Consider the following 24161-nt stretch of genomic DNA (forward strand, 5'->3'; position numbering starts at 1 on the left):
ACTGCTATTAAATTCTCTAGTTACTAAAGTTACTTTTTCTCTAAGAATTCACATTTTTTTACATTGAAAATAACATTATTGGAATAAGTACACTGTCAAATGTCAACAATCAAAATATTAACATGCAGGTTAACAAAGGGGATATGCTTAAACCATATGGGGCCGAATCAATTCAAGATGACCTTTAAAACAACAGTAGATAGAAAATATCTCAAGATTACCAAAAAAGCAGAGAAGTAAAGTTTTCCATGTGGTACAATCCTCAGATGGGTAGCAGACCACACAGCCCAGCTCAGTCTTTCTTTCATTGGAATCTCTATGTCACTGCTCAGCGCAATCAAACCCAGATAATTAACATAATACTATTATTCTTAATAATGACTTCCATTTATGGATAGTTGAACATGTGTCAAGCACTTTCCTAGGTAACTGTGCACTCTCTCATTTATTCTAGTCCAATAAAGTAATCCTGTTCCCACCTAATAGCAGTTGGAAGCTAAATGGGAGACAGAGAAGGTAGTGGATTGTTCAATGAGCAGATTGAATGGATTCAAGCCTATCCAGAATTATGACTCCCAAATGGTTTGAGGGTGTAAAGTACAGCATAGGGAATATAGTCAATAATATTGTAATAACTAGGTATGGTGCCAGATGGGTACTAGACCAGTCAGGGGGATCACTTCATAAGTTATATAAATAGCTAACCACTATGCTGTACACCTGAAACTAATATAACATTGACTGTCAACTGTAATTGAAAAAAAAAACCTAAATGAAATGGTTTGCATTTGCCATGCTTTCAGTTTGTTTCCAAAGGCTTTTTATCCATGGATTCCTGAGTTTCTGCAACAAGGTAGGTGCAGTGACTTATAAGTGCAGCCAGAAGACTGTGTACAAAGTTGCACCTGCCCGTAGGTATTTGTTCAAAAGTCTTGAAACTACTAAACACACAATTAGCCAATAAACATTTTTCCTCAGTGACCAACTCTCCTGTGCCTCTCCTCACACAGTACTGTAGTATTGATTTAAAACTGTTATGGGGTGGGGAGAATTGGCAGTGAGGAAGAGGAGAGAAGGTAATGCATTTGGGTAGAGAAAGAAAAAGGGAAAAGAGCAAAGAAAAATATTTCTACAAAGATCCAGTCTAAGAGAGACTTTCTCTCTAAATCTTTACACCTGAAGGTCTCACAGATGGGTTCAGTGTCTGGCTGCTGCAATGGCTGTCTGTTTGTTTGTTTTTTCTAAAAAATAACAAAAAACAAAACTGATCAGTGAATTGGTCTTAAATGTCTCTGCCTAGCAAAGAGAAATTAGCAGGAAAAGGAGAAACTGTCAAAATTCTCTAGAGTTTTTTTTAACCCTTCCCTTTAAGAGGGGTCAGGGCCATCCAAACTATTCCTTCCTCTTCCTCAGACTCTTCTCACTATTATAAACTTTTCATTAATATTTTTAAAATATCAAATGGAAAGTCTGAGACCGGTAGACTTCATGGTAAAGGTTGCACTTTTACTGAATGTACAATTTATATAGAATCATGGTGAAGAACATATTGGTATAAATTTATATAGCTTTAACTACTAATACATTGCATGTTAATCATATTTTTAATAAAAATCTTTTAAAAAAATAAAAAAAAAGAGTAAATTTTATATAGCTTTGATAAAAGAGAACAACAGTGCCACACTGAGACTAGATCTGAGTTTTAGTCCTGACAGACCCCATTATGTCTGCAGAATCTCCAATAAGCCATGGATCGTACTTGAAGCATGGTTTCACTATTTTGAAGAATTATAAATATTTATAGTTGTATCTTTGTTTTTGCAATAGATTGTTGATCATATTTAAATTGAATTCATATGTACCTATGAGGTATGATAAAAAATATGGTGAATGTTTAAATTAAAAAAATGTATTCAGTAAAAGACACATTGCCATTAATCCCCCTCAAAATATCCCCTCTTGCTTCAAACACACTTATCCCATCGTTCTTGCTACTTTCTGAAGCAGTTCTGGAAGTCCTCTTTCATGAGTGTCTTTGGTTGTGCTGTCATTGCTGACTTGATGTCCTGAATCGATTCAAAATGTTTATGTATGACATGGAGCCTTTCTGTTGTGATCACAAAATATGGTGAATGCAGCTGCCCAGTGCCATCCAACAGAAAGGCAGGGATCTTCAATAAGGGAAGTGACGTATTGAACCTCAGTAACAGTGTGTGACAAGTTTCAACTTGTTCGGTGCAGTCAGTTGGGTGGGAGCTACGGTTGAGTGAAGGTATGTTTTAAAGTGTGCCGTAAATCATCCTCCATCATGACAATGCTCCATGTCACACATTGTTTCTGGTATGTGGCAATTTCTGTCAAATAAAAACATTACGGTGTGTCCTCATCCACCATATTCACTGGATCTGGCACCGTGGGACTTCTGGCTCTTCCCCAAAGTCAAAATGATTCAGAACAATGAGGCAGCCACGACAGCACAACTAAAGACACTCACTGAAGAGGACTTCCAGAACTGCTTCAGAAAGTGGCAAGAATGATGGGATTAGTGTGTTTGAAGTGAGGGGGAGTATCCTGATGGGAATTAATGGCAATGTGTCTTTTATAGTAATAAATTTTTTTTAAACATTCACTGTATTGTTTGATCACACCTCATAATTATAAGGAATTCACCAATGTAAGAATCTCATTTCCTATCTCCCAAATTGACTAAATTTTAATGTCAATAATCAAATGCTTATTTGTGATATTCGGTTTATATACAAATATTTATATATATAATTTTAATTTAGAAAGTTTGCTATTTCCTCACTTGCCTTTCAAGAACCACTTTTATTCCAACTCCCCACATGCATTTTCAACATCAGATTTTTCGTCATTACCAGAACCACTCTTTGAGTCCATCCAAGTTGAAATATGACCCTTCGGGATATCTTATTTGGAAGTTTTAACCCAAGTCTTAAGTGTGTACCATATCAGAATGTTAGAATGACTGTGTTTGTTATTTGCAATCTCCTACTGCGATGGTAGATTTTAAAATTTTCCTTTGTAATTGCACCAATTTTTGTTTTATATATTCTAAAGCTGAATAATTAAATGCATAACAATCTAGTGCTATTATCTCTTCCTGGTAAATTAAGTCATCAAGGCTTCTGTAGTCCCCCTTTTACCTTTAATAAAGCTTTCTGGGCTAAAGTTCTGTTTTTCTTCTTCTCATATTAATTTAATGACCTCAGTTTTCTCAGCTTTGTTTAATATTTGCTTGGCATACCTTTTGTTACCCTCTTCATTTTAATGTTTCATATTCATAATTTTAAGGTGTCTCATAAATACTATATAGGTGGGTTTAATACTTATCTAATTAAACGACCTCCATCATCTAAGAAAACAATTTAGTCCATTTACTTTTTGTGATTACTGATATATTTAGAATTACTGCTATCATCTTAATGTTGTGTTCTATTTTGACCTGCTTTATCTTTTTTTCCTTTTACTGCCTTTTTTTGGATTGAGTTTTAAAATTCAACATTTCCATCTTCTGTTTTAGAAGTTATACATTCTATTTCCATGTATTTAGTGATTACTTCTTAACTTTTTCTCTTTTATTTTATGCATTTAAATATTTATTTAGATGTTTAAACTCTCACACTAAGTTTTTACAAGCTGGTGGACACTGACAAATTATTTCTCCCCAAAAACTATAATCATACATTCCAGACAGTACAAATATATGACTGATTAACATCAATACACAGAACCATTTTATCAATTACATAAGATAAATTATCAAGTATACAAATATTAAGTTATACAGCTGAATAGGAATATAAACTATTAGATATCTGCTCAATTCATTAGCAGAAACTAACTTCTCTTTATTAGCAAGAAATATTGGAAGAGAAGGAAAAAAATCATACTTCTAACAATAGTTGGCAGACAAATCCAATAAAAATGGGGGGAAAAAGGATAGGATTTTCAGAAATTTTATGATTAAGTATTAATTTAGATACAACAACAAAACATGCCTAACTAAAAAAAAAAACTTACTAAAGGGCATATTCCATATGTCCTAGACCAGACAAGCAAACTATTTTGCTGAAAATATTTAATAGCTCACTCCCATTCTCTTTTCAGGCCATCTCTTTAAGTTGCTCCCCAAAGTGCAAACAGTAAATTAGTTTTAAGATGTTTTGTCTGGAGACATTAAAGATGTGTGCTTCTGTACAATGTGGATTTTACATGAACTTTTCCACCAGAATTTTGTGATTCTCAAAATCGAGGTTTTCAAAACTTCACAAAATGAGATAGGAAGATATTAAAAAAATTATCATGTGACTTGGTCACAAGCCAACAAAATCAGTGGTTACACAAACCTGATGTATATTGTTTTAAATATAGGAGATATAAACATAAAGTAGCAGGCAATAGCCATATTGGTCTTACTATCAATGTTTGAAATGACTGAAGGGATAAACCACAGACCATCTAGACTATTTTTCATAATTCCTGGGATTTTAATTATGTATGGTATTAAAACCACACAAGTATTGTGCTGGGTATTTCGGCACCCAATCTCTCTACATTTCTTATACTTTGATAAGATTCTGGCATGGGAATATATTTGAAGAAGGCTTATAACTCAATATTGCATGGTTTTAGGAAAGGTCAATTGACAAAAATGATAAGCATTTTTTAAAATGATGAACAGCAAGAATCTTTTGCTAAGTTTCCAAACAGGCTGATTGTAATCAAAACAGAGGCTACAATTCTGCCAAGCATGAGGCCTGATAAAACTGTTTATCAATGCTCCTATGAAAGCTTCCTTAGACGAATCACTCACCAAGCCGACAGCTGCCTAATTGTTACAAAAAATTGGGACCTGTCTTAACTCTTTTGCTATGGTGTTCACATATGTTTTCCTGTGGCTTGCACTATCAACAACAATCGTGTTTTTTATGCCATAGTGTGTAACATTTTGTAATAAATTTTTTTATGTTTTCAATGCCACTAGATTCTAATTTATCTATACTTAAATCCAATTGATGCCACTTAGTATATTTTGAGTATTTTTTTGTTAAAATTCAATATAATGGTATATATTGACTATACCATTATAATTACCATATACCCAAGGTTTAATTAAAAATAATGTCATTTATGTACAAAGCAGTTTCAAATGTTATTAAATGCTTAAAACAATCAAAAGATCAACTTTTCATTTTGTGTGGATTTTTGACACAGTTTGAAAAAAAACTTGAAATCAATTAATGCAGTAAAAGAGTTAAGTTCCATTTCCAAGGCAATAACATCAGGCAGCCCAGTTTTATTGATTGCAATGGTAATTTCTATGACTGCTGGTATCTATGACATGCAGGTAGATTTTAGGACAGTACTTCTCCAAATACCAAATTGGCTTGCTTTTAAAAGCTCCACTCTACTTTTGTCTTGCATTCGAGTTCTCTCAAGACCTGCAACATGATGACAACAATACAACCAGGTTCTTCAAGAAACTTCATTTTTACACGTCATAACCAGTCATCAGTAGTCTGGTTGGATGGCAGGGCACCATCAGATGGCCAATCCAGAACTTGACACCTTCTTTCTCCACAAGATCAGGCTTGTCAGTTGCTTCACACAGTCTTACTATTGTGGTAATGCCACACTTTTTAAATTCCTCTATAAATTTGTTTAAGGTCGCACAGGTTGGACTGTCCTGTGGATGACTTCACAAGAGTTGGTCCATTCATTTGAGCCAATTTAGTTAAAACACACTTAATAGGATTAGGAAAGACTTGAAATAGTTCAATACAGAACACAGAAGTGATGTAAAGAATGATGTAAAGAAACTGAAGTCTACTTCTGTATACTACACATGAAATTCTCAGTGCTTCTGAGTATGAGCTTGGGAGTAATGGGAAGTGAAACAAACCTCTTAGCAAACAGCGGCAGTTCTTTAATTCAGAAATGAGGCAAGAGAGAGGAAGTTCCCCACAGGTTTAGCCCATCTAGGTCAGAACTCTTGTAAAATGCTTTCCTTATTTTAATTCAATCATCCTGTGTCCTAGTTAAACACCTCTCATGGAGCTTCTTGGTGGAATAGTAATGAATTGCCACAGTTTCACTTGTCTGTATAGGGGTTATACCGTGTTCCTGACAACACTCTCTGCTGCCCTTCAGAAACTTAATAAATATGTGACCAAGGACACCACAGAACCATCCAATCTGTTGGGGTAAGTTGGCTTGTGTTTGTTTGTTTTATCATAAAAGATATCAGAAAAAATTTTCACCCTTAGTTCTCCAAGTGAATGGTTCCTTAATTTTTTAACATTTAACTTTATTTAAAGTTTAGAGTTAAACTTCATCTTTACCCTCCTGCCAAACAACACAAGAGCCTTAGAACACTTCAATTCTGACGACACTGGTCCCCTCTCTCATGTTGTTATTGTCTAATATTTTATTTCTGTTTTTTATGCTTTTTAGGGACACAGATTAATCACTGTTATTATTATTATTATTTAGGTTTACCCATGTTTATCATTTATTTAACCATCTTTCTTTTCAGGTTTCAGATGTTCTTTCTTAGAACATATATATGCATATATATATATATATACATATATATATATATATATATATATATATATATATATATATATATATATTTAACCTGAAATACAAACCTTAGAAGTTTTTTCCATGATGAAAGAATTTAGTGGTCAATTTTCTGTTTTGTTTTCATACTCGTATAAGGTAATAGTTGGCTGGGGATTAATCTAGGTTCAAAGCATTTTCCCTTAACTCTGAAGATATTATTTCATAGGCTTCTGTGGTTGCTGCCTGTCAGGTCTTCTCTTCTTCCTTATGGTTAGATCTGAGATTGCAGTGTAAGGTGTTCTTTTGATTTAACCTGCTTGGTATTCATAGCGTTTCCTGAATTTGAGGCTTCACATTTTTTGTAAATTCTGGAGAAAAATCTTAGCCATTATTTTTCGAAGCCATTGCCTTACCCCAATTCTCTCTCTTCTCTCATCTTATAACTCCAACGTCATGCCATCTTATTAAATTTTCCATGTCTTTACTCATTCTTTCATATTTTCCATCTGTTAGTCCCTCTGTTCTGTATTCTAGGTAATTATTTCAGAGCTATGTTCCAGTTAAACTAATCTTTTAATCAGTTGTGTCTAATATGCTGTTTTCACTGTTCATTTTTGTTCTTATAAGTTCTTTTTAAGTCTTTGACAAATTTACATGTTCAGTTTTGATGGTTTCTTGTTCAAGTTTTAAATTTGGTCTTTTATTTCTTTACAACATTTTTAATGTAGTTATGTTCTATGTCTCATAATTCTCAATATTTGAAGTTCTGTGTGAGGGGGAGTCCAATTTTGTTGCTTGTGCTACTAACCCTCACTCAAAATGACTTTTTCTCATACGTTTTATAATTCTGGATTGTGAACTCATGCTTGGCTAATGTTAAGCTGTGGGAATCCTGAGGGATCTTGGTTGAGAATATTTTTCTCCATAGGTATTTCTTTTGCTTCTATCAGGAGTCCTGGGGCTCTCTCAACAACTAAGCACTGCAAGTTCTTTGTTGGTTTCTGAGACCATGAGAGTTATACAAATTTGAACCTAAACTCATAGAATTCTCAAGGGAGACTTTTTCATCCTCATCTAGAACCAAGGCCAACAAAAACAATTGTCCTTGCAGTCTCTCTTTGGTGGAAATAGTTTATTTTTTTAAGCCAGCCCATTACTGAGGCTGAAGTGCTTTGAGGGTCTTGACTCTACATGGGGAATCTCATTTCCTATGCCCCATCTTTCCCAAGCCCAAAGCCTTGTTTCCTGACCCCCAAGTGGTTCCATGTTCCTTTTTTTAGCAACACTGCCAAGGCAGTTGTAACTGTAGTGCTTATCACTCTGGTGTCTTCATTCTTGGCCCCTACAGATTTCACTTTTCTTCTTGGTTCAGCTATGCACGTACATATGAACGGATGTGCTTGTGGTATTTTATGCAACATTTTAGGTGATTTTTAGTGGTAGTAGAAGAGACTTTGCACTCCCCCCTTACAGGTGTATACTTATAATCGCCACAATCTAATTAGCTACTATAAAATCATTAACACATGTAATTTTTAGGTCTTTCTCACTGGAATAATCCCTAAATCAGTGTTGTTTGCTTTTTTTTTTTTTTTTTTTTTTTAACTTTTAGGTCACCTCTATTAAGTTTCAAATTAGCTAACAGAGTTGTTCCAGGCTAATGTTATTTCACCACTCAACTTTATTGATGCATCTCAAATGCATCATTCTAAGTGAAAGAAGCCAACAGCTAAATGCTATATAATTTCATTTATATGACATTCTAGAAAAGGCAAATTTATAGAAACAGAAGAGGGAGCCGTGGTTATCAGAGGCTGGGTGTGGGAGGGGTTAGCAAAAGGACACAGGAGAATTTTTTCAGGTAGCTCTGTATCTTGATCAAGAAGAACAGATATCAGGCCATCTAGAAATGTGAGAAGGCAGGTCAGGGGCACTTGCCAAGGAAAGTCAGTGGAGAGAGCTGTTTAGAGAGACAGGGTATAGCAGGTTTTCAACAGGGAGCATTCTGGCATTAGAGGTACAGTGCTGACCCTCTGTGAGTGGCTGACATTGGGACTTCCATGTCTTAAGGGAGAGGGCCTGATGCCTCAGGGATGTTCTGGCAAATAGGGAGATGCTACTGCCAATGGTGAGGCCCTCCTATCCATTTCAGGGCTCAATCCCAGGATACTAAGTGGGGATCCACCTCAGGTGGGCAGAACTGCTTCTCAGCTCAGATATGTACTAAGTAAGCTCTACATTCATGAAGGTCGCATAAACCGGGCAGAGTCTGTGGGACAGGAAATCGTCAATGTTTATTCCATATTCATATTATAAAAAGTAAAAGATGTTGTCTGTGGAAACTCTTTGGGAAAAAACCTAAGAAAATTTAAAATTTAAAATTTAAATTTAAATCTGTATGGAAATGAAGAGAAACAATCCCTACTGAATTCAATGTGTGTGTGTGGAGAGAATCTTATGAGTAATTTTCAAACAAATGCTTTGAATACAGTTGAAAATAATGGAACCCCTGCTATTCTAATCATAATGAATTTTCTTGATTTTCGTGGTCTTTATCCTGTGCAACACACACACATACACACACACTTTACCTGCATAAAAATCTATATATATGAAAGAATATATCTATGAAGATACATATATATGAAAGAAGACAACATGAATAGTGACAAACAGCCTTTAAAAGCTCACCTAAGTTTCTAAGCCATCCTGAAACAAAGAGCAAAGCAAATCCAGAGTCTTTTGCCAGACTAAAGGAGACTGTCAAGGTTGAGAAGAGAAAATTGAAAACGGAAAATAAAAATGATGCCGCAAAAAAGAGGAAGACCTGGGCTATGGCAAGGTGGAAAGGGCTCCTTCCTATAAGGTATAGTTTCCGGTATAGTGTGGGGACATGGTATTTATTGAATGACTGAGTGTTTGCTTGAGGACTGAGTATAACAATTGTTATACTTACAGAAATTTTACCTTACCTAAGAAACATAAATTTTAAAAAGCAAACAATCATTTTTAAGCACAAACATCTAAAGGTCAAGTCCTGGTCCTTAACGAACATCTTCAAAGTACATATACCCTGGAGGATTTCTTTCTTTCTTTCCTTCCTTCCTCTTTTTTTTTTTTTTTTTTTTTTTTTTTTTTTTTTTTTTTTTGAGGTGGGAAGAAAATTGGCCCTTGTCTTTTTAAAGTTACTTTATAAACTGGGACTGCAAGTTTTATGGTTTTTTTTTTAAACAATGTTCCAAAAGGCTGCCTCTAAAACTCATGATATCTCTGCTTGTGGAACAACTAAGACAAGGCACATTTTGTTCCCAAGAATTGACTTCTAAATCTCTATATAAAAGTCTTTACTGGGATTTATTAATGTTTTAGCTCATGGAAGCTGGATTAAAGAATAGAGGTGTAGGGCCGGCCCGATGGCTCAGGTGGTTGGAGCTCCGTGCTCCTAACTCAGAAGGCTGCCGATTCGATTCCCACATGGGCCAGTGGGCTCTCAACCACAATGGTTGCTGGTTCAACTCCTTGAGTCCCGCAAGGGATGGTGGGCTCCGCATCCTGCAACTAAAATTGAACACGGCACATTGATCTGAGCTGCCTCCTGGATGGCTCAGTTGGTTGGAGCGCATCCTCTCAACCACAAGGTTGCTGGTTCGACTCCCACAAGGGATGGTGGACTGCACCCCCTGCAACTAGCAACAGCAACTGGACCTGGAGCTCAGCTGTACCCTCCACAACTAAGACTGAAAGGACAACAACTTGACTTGGAAAAATAGGAGTCCTGGAAGTACACACTGTTCCCCAAAAAAGTCCTGTTCTCCTTCCCCAATAAAATCTTTAAAAAAAAAAAGAATAGAGGTGTAGTAGAGTCAATTTACTTATTAGAGCATTCAATGAAGGTACTGATTTCCATATAAAAGCTTAAAAGGAAATAAAAGAGAACAAAAAAGTTCTAGAACATTCCTCACATTCTATAATGTGATAGAACTACATACACTGTGGGCCTATATCTATCTGAAGAATAATAGTGTGCTTTGTCTCTCAGAGTTGGAAATAAAGCAACCTGGAGTGAGTGATGTGGAGGGTATCTATCTTCATGCTTTACTTTCTGCCACACTCTTCACAGAACAAAACCAGAGGGCTGGGATCCTTTCATTTGATAATGCATACATTGTCTCTGTGGCAAAGTTGCCCAAATGGGCACTGGCCACTGGATTGTACAACAACTGATCTCTTGAAAATGATTTGTGAAGAAGTCCACTCACTCACAAAGTCTGTACAGTTTCCTCAACTGTACAGAACAGACCTGTCAGATGAAGCACTCTTTCTTGTCTATATATCAAAAGGAAAATGCTCATTTAATCACCTTCTTATAAAAGCTTTTCACTTAGAGGGAGGACTGCAGTCATAAAACTGCTCTGATTTTTCAAAAAGTGACTTATTTTTAGAAAAAAGGCTCAAATGCATTCATTTTGCAAACAGGGTCAGTAACTGGTCAAGCAGAGCATGAAGGGAATCCCTGATAATGGAATAAACTCTTGGGTAAAATAAAGACTAATATAAGGAAAGATTTAGGCCTGTGCAGTGAACTTCTCTGTTCACTGGGCTGTGCAATGAAATGACAGGCAAGACTCTTAGTTACATTAATAATGAAGAGACAGACTTGTTTAATGCTGAGACTTTCTTTGTCAATGCACTGCTGTAAAAAAAAAAAAAAAATTAATGAGATTCCTCCCCTCAAGGTAAACAGATAACATTTTTATTAGTTTCCATAAATAGGTTGTGTTTTGTTCTGCACAGAAAATTGTTCAATTCTTATTCATTTATTCTAGTGAAAGTGTTTAATGACACACTCTTCCTGGCAGACACTCATTCCCATAATGGTCAGCTCACTTGACTGTCAAAATGCTGCATAATGATAATGCTATTTGTAGGGAGCTCTACAGTTTACAAAGTGCTTTCACATGAATTATTTTATTAGATCCAGATAATCAAAGGGTCACATTTACAAAATGGGGAATATCCAGACGTCTGATTCTTAAATCTTAGTCCATTACATGTCATGTCAAAGATTTATTGCTAATACACCAAGCTGTATGTTAACCAGTTGGTAAAGGGATTATGGGGTGATTGTAAAGTTTTCCATAAGGTTCCCTTACATTTTTTGATATTTCTCTCTTTTCCTTTAATTCTCAACTCTATTGCTGTAAAGAATATTCTTTCTATATTCTTGTTAATGCCCCAATTGCCCTATATTAAATAAAGACAACAGGAAGAATATAGCCTTAACATAACAGACAAAAATTCCCCAAAGCCAGTCATACTAATCTGCCCTGCTAGCTCTCCTGCAGCTCTAACCCTTACTCAATACATAGTCACCCTTTCAGTAAACTTGATCTGGTGGAAAAGTACAGAAAGTGCTGAAGAGCCTTCAGCAGAATGTGAATGAATCAAGTTTTTGAAAATGCCAACGCTGCCACTCTTAAGCGTATTATAAACTGCCAAAAAGTGGGCCAGAAAAAGGAAAGTATTAAATTCTTGTTTTGGTTTTCAGAGCTTAGCTAGATATTTACCTCAAATTTCCTAGCTTTGATTTCATTTATTATTATTTTCTACCCTCCCTGGAAAAAAGAGGTGTCTCTGAATGTTTAAGTTCACTTTTAAATAAATACATTTTAAAAAGAGTGGTCTGGCTTTAAAAAATTGGTTCACTTATGACATAATTAATTATAGTAGACTTTCCCATGTACTAATCTGAGGCTATAGATTTTCATATTTGCACTTCATAAATCCACTGATGCAGATATTATAAAATATTCATGGAGAAAGCTAATATAAATGAACTTGATGTTATATTCTTTCCAAAAAACTCCCTTGTGTGCATGTTTAAACTTATTTTTACTGAACTACCACAAGGTAGATCATGCTTCCTTCCCTTCAACCTGCTTATAGGAAAGAATCAGTTACCTACTTCACTGCGTTGTTTTTACAGGGATTCCTGAATGTCCTCTCCAATTCTTCTCCAGTACCTAGTAGCAGTGACTTCTTTGAGTTGTAAAGTTTTATTTCTTAATAGCTTATATAAAACATTATAACCCATATGCACTTAACCTATCATTCTACATGCTTAAATAATATAATTTTTAATAATTACCCTAAGATACATTAAAGCTTGCCAAACATTGACATTTTTCTTACAAAGGATAGTACAAACCTGTCAGGAATTATACTTGTACCTCAGGTATATTTTAGAAAAGAGTCTAGATTTAGTGGACTACTGATTATATGATTCTATAATTTTTGTTCAGTGTTTTAACTTTAATAACGTGGTTAACAGCAGAAGAAGCACAACCAGTTACTTTTCAATCCGCTGACTAAAGGACATGATAGAAAGGGTTATATTTTATTTCATTAAAAGAAATAAAAATACATGAATAATTAGCCCTTGTAATCAGAATGATAAAACTTACAGAATACTTAAAAGAAAATTCTAAATTCACACGTCAACGCAGAATATCCTCAAAACCCAAAGGATGTGCAATTGACTTAATTGATTCCCAACTTCTCAGTTACTCTGTTTATAGTTATAGCCCATCATAAACACTAGAACTTCATAACCACGTGATCTTCCCCCACGTGGCCCTTCAGGAATGCCATAGTTACCTGAAGGGCATTAGGCAACTTGTAACCTTTCCAACTTCTGTATATGCATCAGGATAAAATTAATAGCCTTCTCCTGCTTCACAGGACTGCTGTGAAGGTTGACCTTTCTTACCATAACTTGCTTAAATTGATTTCACCTATTTTATCTGATCATTTTACCTATTTCACAAGTTTTCAAAACATTTTTAGGAAATCAAGAGTGAAGCAAAGTAAATTGTTAGAGAATGTCCTATCCCTGTGATGTTATTGATATTTATGCTATTTAGAGAATAAAGATTAGCCAATTTTCCTGAGTTCAAAGTAGTTAATTTCTGCACCATTTGATGTGAAATAGACAGCTCTCATTTTCGAAGATAAAAGACTGCATTAGGAGTTTAAATTCAAATCTTCATTTATCAAATACATATATATGTATATATATATACACACACATATATATACATATATGTATATATATCAATACCCATTAAACTTTAGCAATGACTAATGTTTTTCATTTAGATGGATCAGTTAGAAATATTTAGTTCAAGTGTATGGGCAGTGTGAAAAACATTTTCACTATAAAAGGCTCCTGAAAACAGTTTAACTTATTGGTGCATCTGTATTATGGTAAACTGAGTTAATAGAAATGGCAACTTCATAGACTTTCATTTCTCTAAAACCCTACAGAAGTTACAAATCTCATCACCAGAGGTTGGTTTTGGAGGCTGATATCTGCTTCACCAGGATGGTACAATGTGCTCCTCCACTGTAAACAGTGCTAAAAATAGCTCCTGAAAGGCATCATTTTGCGTGATATTATTTCGCCAAAAGAAAAGGAAAAAAATGTATCTTTAATCCTGAACAAAATCTCTTCAAAGTTTATGTTCTCAATAAACCTTTCACTGAGAACTGAAAATATAACTTGGTAATGCAATAAATACCCTAACAAATATATCAGATTTTTCACTTAATGCTTTTTACAGGCTTAAACCAAATGGAGTAAGAGGAAATCACCTTTTACAGTCCGACTCCTACAGGAAGAATGCCTTGCTGTTACGCTTTTTAAAGAAGGCATGGTGAATTTATATCAACTTCAGCGAATCTTGGGGCATGATAAAAGGAAGAAAAATACCAGTGCAGTTAACATTCCCCAGAACTCTTTCTTCACATGTTTATTTCCTTAGAGACTGGATATGATCCAAGATAATAAGAAAAATATAAAAAGGAAAGATTTTTTTTAAGTCAAAAGATACACAGTTTAGCACCCGTTGCTAATATAGAAGAAATAATTTTTCCCTATTCCATAAAAAAAAAGAGAGAATTATTGTCTTGTAAAGTTGTGAAATGGTTGAGATTGGAGAAAATCACCAAAAACAGTTATCTATCCCATTTAAATTAACATGAAAGAAAATTCGGTTAGGTCAGAGCTTATGGGTTATTGAAGATTTGTCAGTTCAAGGCAAATGATCAATCGATTTGCTGGGGACTCTAATTTCAGCTTTCTTATAACATTGCATCTGGAATTTGAAACTATATGAGCTCATTATGTTGTAAAGAAGAACTGGTCTTATGCCTAAAAAAATTGGATTAAGACTGTTGAATAGTTGGGTATCCTCTACAAGGTCTGATGCTCTAGAAAGAAAAGTCAAAATACATTTTAATGCTTACTGCTCCTCCAAGGAGCCTCCTGTCTGTCTTCCCTGTCACCCAGTGTCTTCTAGATTGCAAACTGAACCACTATCTATTGAACTAACTATCTGATCTCTGATTATTTCAAAAGACATGACCACCCAGCAAATAACACCCTTGTTTGAAATACTACTGTGGGAAAGAATACAAAGGAGACAAAGCATTTACTGAGTAGTTAACTATGTGCTAGAGACTTTTCACATGTTATTTCTCTTATTCTACAGACCCCAGCTATGAGATGATCCTCATCCCTCTTTACCAACAAGGGAACTGAGGCTCAGAGAGGAGTAGCAACACTGCTGGGGTCAAACAGCAAGTGAGGGATGGAGCATGTTAGGTGCCTCAAGCGCTGATGTTCTTTTCTCTATACCATCATTATAAAGGCTCTATTCATATCTTACTTTTTTCCTCACTATAAAAGTAAGACACGATTACTTTAGAGAATTTTAAAAATCCTGAAACATATAAAAGAAAATTAAAACATCTCGTAAGTCTGTAATCCAGAGATGATCATTTCTTTTTTTTAATCGATAGGTTACTCATATGTGGATAGGTCTAAGCACATACATAAATTTATTTCTTTGTAATTTTTATCACTATGTACATTTTTTCACATGATAAAATTTCCTCTCAAAAAATTTAAAAGCTCTTCTCAAACTCCGGAAAGTCAGGCGCAAGTCCTTTTTGAGGTCATTTTAGCTTTTTGTTTTCCTCCTAGTGAACAAAAAAATTTTTACAACCCCCAAATTCAGACATCCATAAATATTGTATCCTGTTGAGGGTGTATGCTTTTTGGTTTTCACTTGAAGTTTTTATGTTGACTTGCTTTGCCACTCAACGTTCTCTTAATAGTGTAGTTTCACCAAATCTCCTTCATATGCATAATGTGAATCCAGGCATTTTAATTAGGCCAAGTCCTAATGATGCTCTCAGCTGTGTGACTCTATACTGTGGATGTCATGATGAGAGAATTTTTTTCTTAATTTTACCACACCTTTCTTGTAATATACTTGATTTCATAAAGGTAGCTGCACCGAGAACTTCCATTAAAAGAGGAGAAAATAAGACTTTAATAAGACGAGGAGAAAAACAGTTGGTTATTATTGCATACCCATGAGGACAGCTAGATTGGAAATTCGATAGCAATTTTTGTATTTTTTTCTTTTTTTTTTTAAGAAAAACAACAAATATTTCTTACCACATAGTTTCAGGTCAAGAATCCCCGAGCAGCCTAATGGGGTACTTCTGGCTCATGGTCTCTACCAAGGCTACAGTCAAGCTCGTGTCCAAGGCTACAGTCATTTGAAGGTTAATGGGGCCTGATGAATCCACTCCCAAAGTGGCTCATTCACAGGGCTGCCGGCAGGAGACCTTAGTTCCTCATCCCGTGGGCCTACTGTTCACGTGGCATGGCAGCTGGCTTCCCCAGGGCCCGTGATCAGAGGGTGGTGGTGGTGGGAGGGGCGTCAGAGCTAAGACGGGAGCCTCAATCTTTTATAACTCAACCTCAGAAGTAATGTGTCATCATTTCTGCCGTATGCTATTGGCCACCAAGACCAATCCTGGATGTGAAGACTAAAAGATGGGGCTCACTGAGCGCCATCTTGGAGGCTGCTGAACCACGCTGATGATTATAGAGAATATCTGTTTTTTAAATTGTGGGAATATATATGTAACCTAAAATTTGCCATTTTAACCATTTTTAAGTATACAATTCAGTGTATACGCCAATTCAGTGACATTAGTTACATAATGCCAATTCAGTGGCATTAATTATAGTCCCAATATTGTTCAACCATTACCAGTATCTGTTTCAAAACTCTTTCACCACTCCAAACAGAAACTCTATACTACTTAAACATATTAAAATATTATTTAAATAATCTGACAATAATATTAAGATAATTTTTGGAAAGTAGAAAAACAATCACCCAAAATTCTACTATCTTAACACCACTATTTTCATGTTATATTATTTTTTAGTCACAGTTCACAGATAGAATTTTAGAGTTAACATTATTATGCATATAATTTTTCATTTTATTTTTCAGAAAACATGAAACTTTCCCTATGTTTTCAGAATCTTCATAATACCATCATAACCTTGTTGTGTAATATTACACTGGGTTAGTGAATCATGATTTATTAAACTTTTCCCCATTCCCTTAATTTTGGTTAAATTGGTACCAAGTCATCTTAAAAAAATTAATAAAATTAATATAAAGAAATGAGAATATTTGGGCAACTAGGTTTTTAATCTGTTGATTTATTTCCTTGGGAAAAACACCAAAGAGTGAAATTACTAGGTCAAAAACTTAATTGCTCTGGCTTCCTGTTGGAAGACAAGTGACCGCCACTGCAGCCTATGAGGCTATTCCTCTGTCTCCAGTCTGCAATCTCACGTCTGCACACTCCTCACACTCACTATACTCTTAACCACTGGGCATCTTCTTTCTTCAACCCCTGTTTCTTGAGTATATACTGTGCGATGGGCTCTGTTGTAGGTGTGAAGTGTAGAAAAGTAAAGAAAACAGTTGAAATCCCAGGGCTCACAGCTTGCCAATGCTATTCCTTTTGATCACATTGCCCCGTTTTATTGTTTTCACGCACTACCACTCTCAGAGGTGGCTTTGCTTATTTTATTACTCGTCTATTGTCCCCGATACTGTGGAAGGTAAGCTCTATGAGAATAAGAACCTTGTCTGTGCATTCCCAAGCACCCAGAACATTTAGATGACGCTAAATTAAATTTCTTGAATGTGCCACGGATAAATATCTGTACGACTTTTAACGCGGTTCCATAAAGTTTTCCACATTGTTTCCCAGTTCACTGTGCCATCAGCAGTGAATATAAATGGGTCCATTTCTCTAAAACCTCATAGTATATAAATAGGTCCATTTCTCTATAACCTCGCCAGCACTGGTGTTTAAGAGGAGGAGGTTGTGGATCCAGGGAAATAGGTGCTAATGAAGCATAGTTTGATGAAGAAGACAGAAAACACTGACACCATCTTTGGATTTTTTAAAATATTGCATTAAAATGTTATTTATACAGTTTACTTTTTTTTTTTTTTTTGGCATCACCTTAAATTCAGAACCCAAAGAGAATGCCTTACCTGCCTCAGTGTGGTCTCAGCCCAGCTATATACAAAATGGCAAATGGGGGATACATTTATAGATTTGCTCTCGAGGCTATAATATAATTGAAGACAGAGAAATAAACTGTCTAAAATAAGCTTAACCATTCCTATCAGAAATATATGGAAAACTATTTGAGAGTTATTTTCAGGATTAAATGAGATAATGCAGAAGAAGCAGTTGGCAAGCTGCAGCCACATCCATGTGTGCCATGAATGAATGCAGCTGTTGGTATTTAATAATAAACATTACTGCTACTTCTCCACCACTTCCAGACATGTCAAAAAATGAAACTGACCATACTAAATGCAGTACAAGGAGTATTTTAAGACTAATGTTCTTTCCCAAATCATAGTATATCCCTGAAAATCCTCACTGGGAGACTTACAATTAATGGAATAAATGAGAGGATTGGGGGCCTGAGTAAACTTACACACAAAAAGTCTCATATTTTTTAAATGCTCACTGCAATAAAATGATAGAGCACCTTAAGTAAACGTATTTTCAGTATTAGTTTACATAAAGATCGAGACATTTTCTTAATAGATACACTTGAGGATCTGCCTCTCAATTTTAAGATTCTGTAAATGTGTTTTGCTGTGTTACACACCAAGGTATCTTCCCCACTTTGCCAGTCTCCCCTTTACTCCAGGTATGTTTGTGCTCATTCTAAATGTCCAAGGTCAGTCTCATTTCATGGCTCACCCTGATTTGTTCCCATTTCCCTGGCCTGTACTACATGTCTTGATTTCCTCCTGCCGAGCAGGCACTAAGGTGTTGATCTCAAGCCCAGAATTATCAAGACAACAGTGAGAAAGCATGTCTTCTACTCAGCCATCCTCATCCCTCTTTTTTTGTCCCAACCGTTCTATTCAAATGGTCCCCAAATGGGGTGACTCACAGTCATCTGAACCAGGGCACGCAGAGCTGTAGAATATCAAACTGACATCTATTACTAGAATTCTGAGTAACTGTACCATGTGTTTGGGGAAGATTACTGTAACTTCATACGTGGCTGGGGCTGATACTAAAGTTAGTATGGAGAAAACATTTTTATTTTCTGTTGTGTTTTAGTTTTGCAATTCAAGGCCTGGAAAATAACTTATTCTACTCTGTGATGTGATGTATGCTACAAATATGAGAACCCATCAGAGATTTTTAAACTTGTAGAAAAAAATATGTCATACATTTCTATCACAAGATATCATTTCCTCCTACAACAGAAAGTGTAATTTAAAGAGTGATTTTTAGCAACAAATTTGCCGGGTGTATTCCAACTCAAGGAGAGCTAAAAACTGGTACCCTACATCCTTCTCCTACTTCCAAACCCTTGCCTTTGACCATCCATTTTCTCTCTCTTATTAACTAGATGAACCTGCATACTAGTATGATGGTATCTCTATTATCAAATAGCCTAAAGTGTTCTTGGAGTTTGCAAACAGCTGTTCCCAATACAAAAATAATTGCTACATTATGGAGACTTCAGTAGATAACACCCATGTCCATTAACAGAAAGACTGCAAGTCTTAGAATGGCCTGGAACTTTGTGCATGGGGGCCCAGTCCTAAAGCCCATTACTAACAAGGTATCGACAAGAAGGTATTGACCTGATCCTTCTCTATTGGCTTTGCTGTGCCTTGTGGTATGGGGATGCCTATGCTTTCCCAAGAGGCGGGTCTCTTAAAGAACACTGTGACCACCAAACACCCCTGCTTTCCTGTCTCATCGTGTGGAGGAGGCTATGGATCTGGGGCCATGGGTGCTACAAAGGGGGGTTTGATGGTGAGCAGAGAATAGGCTGAAGCTGTCTTTACTGAATGTGAGTACAACCTTTGAATTGCACATTCCTTTATTCCTGCCTTAACTCTATATCTGGCTTTTTATAGGAAATGATTTGTAACAGAAGGGTGCCATTGTATAATCATGGCTTAAAGCAACCCCAAGTGCTAGAGGTGGCATAAGTGCTAGAGCTGTTTATCTCTTTGAGCACTAATTCTATCTTTACAGCTGAAATAAAAGAAAGATATATGAATAGCATTAAAAAGCTGCACATTTATTATCATCTGGGGTCTAACTACTTCTAATTGCCAGGTATGCGTAGTACGAGTGTATTCAGGCATGGCTGTAACATGAGGCAGAAGCTAGTGAGTGGCAAGACACAAACCATTATACAAAAGTCTCTATGTCTTAAAACCAACGATATCAGCCTAATGTAGAAAACTGAAAATGTGCATTTACAGATCATGTGTAAAGATATGGAAGCATTTAAAAAAATTATTACTTGGGAACTTACAAGAAAATTTTCAAAAGCATATTGAGATCACTTCAGAATGGCTTTATTATTAGTCAATGTAAATAATTATTTTATCTATCTATCTATCTATTATCTATCTATCTATCTATCTATCTATCTATCTATCTATCTATCTATTGAAAGAAAGAAAGAGAGGGAGAGAGGGAGGGAGGATCCAATTTAGGAAATACGCTAACTTGTGTCAAGTTTGTATGCAGCTTGACAGCTTTTAGCACATTTCCTAAATTTGTTTCTATGTTTAGAAAAAACTAGATATAAAGAAGTGACTGAGCTTAGACAGCGAAATGGCCAGTGCCTTCAGAATCAGAGCTGCCGAAATGTCACACTTTGAAACTCCATTCTGGATACCCAAGGGAGATATGTTCAATATTCAACAAAATCAAAGAATTTGAAAATTGAGAATCTCTCAGATGTTCTGAGAGGGAAAATCCTGGACCGAGTCGGAGGATTTGGATTTAAGCCTACAGCCATATGAGAAACAAACAAGCAAGAAAATAAAAGTCTGGACAGTAGGTTTTTAGCTAAAAAATCAAGTCCACCTCACAATATATTTTGGTAACACATTTGTTATAAACTGACCAGAGGTCATGCTCTATTCTACTATCCAATTTGGTAGCCACAAGCCACATGTGACAATTTAAATTTAAATTAATGAAAATTAAGTATGATAAAAAACTCAGTCCCTTAATTGCACTAACCACATTTTAAGTAACTCATTAGCCATATGTGGCGAGTAGCTACCAGAGTGACAGTGCAGACATGGAATATTTCCACCAATGCATATGCTCTATTGGACAGTGCTGCTCTATTATCCTGAAAAGATCTGCTGTAGCTTCCAGAAATTTCTAAAAATTTTAAAAAGAATTATGTAGTGTATACACTGGGAGGTTTGGGTTCTTTAAGTGAAGAGTAGAGATTAGATTGAGAGAATCATGACTGTAGCCATAGAGAAGAGGGCCGGGTCAGGGATCACGTCAAAGATGAGCTGGCCGGTAAGGGAATGAGCCTAAAATCACAATGGATAGAAAACGTCTCTGTGGAAATGTTTTCCACTTCCTTGGGAAAAATAGCAGACCTTAGAATTCTTTCAGGGATCACAACCAAAAAGTAAGGGATGTAAGGAAGCTGAATTCTAAGGCAGGAGAGGAAAAGCCTCATCTGACCACCAAATAAAATCAGAACTGTGGGTATGACTCAACTCAAATTCTAAACTGCAGTTCAGGGTGACAAGAAATGAGAGACAAATGGAAAATCCCATTTGTATTCATCCTTATAAATAAAATGATGTGCTTAGTTCCACTTGGAGGCAAAGGCATGGAACCTGGTGTAGTCCTTACTTATGTAGCCTCCAAGATGGCTGAGCCAAATCATAAAAATATTTTCCATGGCAGACAGAGATGGACAATCAAAGCATGAGGCAGCTCAGGCTTTTCTGCTAGAGATATTTGACTTGTTTTGCTGAAGGAAAAAAAAAATCAGTTGCTTATTTCATATTTTACCAGATAAGTAGTTGTCTTCTTAACTTTTCCCCCCACCAGAACATGCTGCCCTCTACAGGCCACATGGATATACACATGCGTAAATATATGCATAAATAAGGGTTCAGTTATATCCAAATTAGTAGGATCTGCAAAGGTATGACAGAGAAGAGGAGGGGCGGTTGGTTATATCTGTTGTCTGAAGCCTAATCAACATTTATAAGCCTCTAATAAACCTCTTGAGCTGACATACGTATGAGAAATCATAAATAGGACTATAGTCCTATTATGGCATTTTCCCTGAGAAACTTAGCTGTGTTGACAGTCATTTTTCTTTTGTTTTAACTAGACAGGAGAGGATGTGGAAGAAACAGGAAGAATGGTTGATAGGGTTTAAAAGCTTTTACTAACATCTCCAAAGTTTATCAATTTTGATCTAAAACTCAATATATTAAAACTAGGCTCTGTGTTGGGAAATAAAAGGCAATGCATTTAAAGGAATACAGTATACATTATTTTATCCCTGCTAAGAGTTTAATCTTTTAAACGTTGGCTGCAGTGAAGTGGTCAGAATCTGGCCTCAGAAATGAGAATTACTCTTTATCTTTACTTGAAATCGATTCTTCCACAACAGTTATGCCATAAACACATATACACACACACACTCACACACTCTCTCTCCCACATGCACACACGCACATGCACAAACACACAGCTGGTGTGTTTATTGGTTTAGCCACTAAAGGATTGAGCTGGACAAACATCACAAAGATGGTGGCTGATTTAATTGAATTTATGATCAAATGTTTTCCATTGCAGGAAGAGTGGGAAATCACTTATGGGGAGATTTAAATAATTTAAGGGACGTTCTCTATTTGGCATTGTGTTTGTCTATCAAGTCTTGAGGGATTAAATACAGCTGAGGACTAGCAGAGAATTCACATACAGAGACACAAAGATACGCTGGCTAATAATGCAACGTAGGCCAGAATATTGGTTCCTTTGCGTTTCTATTTCTATTCATTCATATCTAATTTATAGTCTGAGTAATAACATCAATACACATATATACTCAATGTTAAGACTTCAGTTGTAAATTGGTACTGGATTTTTCTGAGATCCTAAAAATGTCAAAATGGTCTAAAAATGTTCTTTTAGATAAGACAAAAAATTGATTTGGGGATTGTATACATGTGTTTAAGGCATTTTAGTGTACCTTTGTTGTTGTTAAAGACACAATGAAATCTATTGTTAACGTCACCCCCATGATGGATGTAACAGGGTAACATGGGATTTGTGCCGTAGGGTCTGGTCTTGATTCAGTGTTTCGAAGACAAAGGCCAGTTATCTTTGGAGACCCTCCCCCACCCATTCTCTCCCCAGTGATGATGGGTATACCAAACCATGCTCCCAGCCTTTATTCATTGTGTTTCTGCATATAAGTCACCTACCTTCCCCATTTAAAAGCCGTAAAGAGCAAGAATAATTATTTTCATTCTCACCACTGAAACCTCTAGGTTAAATGGACACCCAGGCCCTACACACCTGGTTTAGGCTTACCCTTCGGCTCACGTACAGAGAACATCATGGAAAAGGTCTAACAGACACTTTGAATTTGGTAACAGTGTTTGTCTACGAGTTTCTTTCAATCTAATTAGTAAAAGTGTCTAATAAACGTGTTTCAAGACTTAGTAGGATAAACCACAGTTTCACATTAATTATGTACAGTGCTATTTATTAACACATGACTCTTAGGAACTGTTGGGGAAGGGGCAATCTTGTTTCTGAACAAAAAGTATTTTTTAAAAATGATCTGGTGACCAAATAGTTCAGCACCTGCTCCTAGAAAGGTAGAAGGAATATTCCAGAAGATGTCTGAGGATCCTGCATAGCAGTGGTATTCGTGTTCAAGGAAAGTTGCTTATTTAGAATTGAATGAAACTCTGACTGGCAGGGGAGGGCAGGTTGTGCTGAAAAACAGAAGGGAGGTAAGCTCCTTTGCCAGAGGGGCCTCGTCACACCCATACCTTATTAAACCCTCGCTAAATCCTGCCAAGGGTTCTAAAGATTGAAAAACTGGGGCTCAGAGGGTCAGTGAGCTTCCTGAATATTACACAATTCAGTAGTGGATCTAGGATGGGAACTTGGCCCCTATGACACCAAAGATTATACTGGTTTTAAGCATTTTCTTGCCATTTGTGTCAATAATGGGCTTTTGCAGACTTCCTCTTTTCTATTCTTTTGTGGTTCGTATCAATAATATTTATAGTCTGCGGATTCTTACATGGTCTGTAGGACCACTATATACACAG

General features: G+C 36.0%; 1 protein-coding gene and 1 long non-coding RNA gene across 6 annotated transcripts in view; one reads left to right on the forward strand and one right to left on the reverse strand.

The window, feature by feature from the left end:
• Nucleotides 1-24161, reverse strand: part of CDK14 (cyclin dependent kinase 14) — a 547463-nt gene that overhangs the window by 91222 nt on the left and 432080 nt on the right. The window lies entirely within an intron of this gene.
• LOC109437367 (uncharacterized) overlaps nt 5026-24161 on the forward strand; it is a 53810-nt gene continuing 34674 nt past the window's right edge. For both annotated transcript variants that reach the window (XR_002136241.3, XR_002136240.3), the window contains exon 1: nt 5026-6227. This is a non-coding gene — a long non-coding RNA (uncharacterized LOC109437367). The remainder of the gene's footprint in view (nt 6228-24161) is intronic.

Source organism: Rhinolophus sinicus, chromosome 4 (genome assembly GCF_057876585.1).
Source record: "Rhinolophus sinicus isolate RSI-liver-muscle chromosome 4, RSI-T2T, whole genome shotgun sequence".
NCBI classification, from domain to species: Eukaryota; Metazoa; Chordata; class Mammalia; order Chiroptera; family Rhinolophidae; genus Rhinolophus; species Rhinolophus sinicus.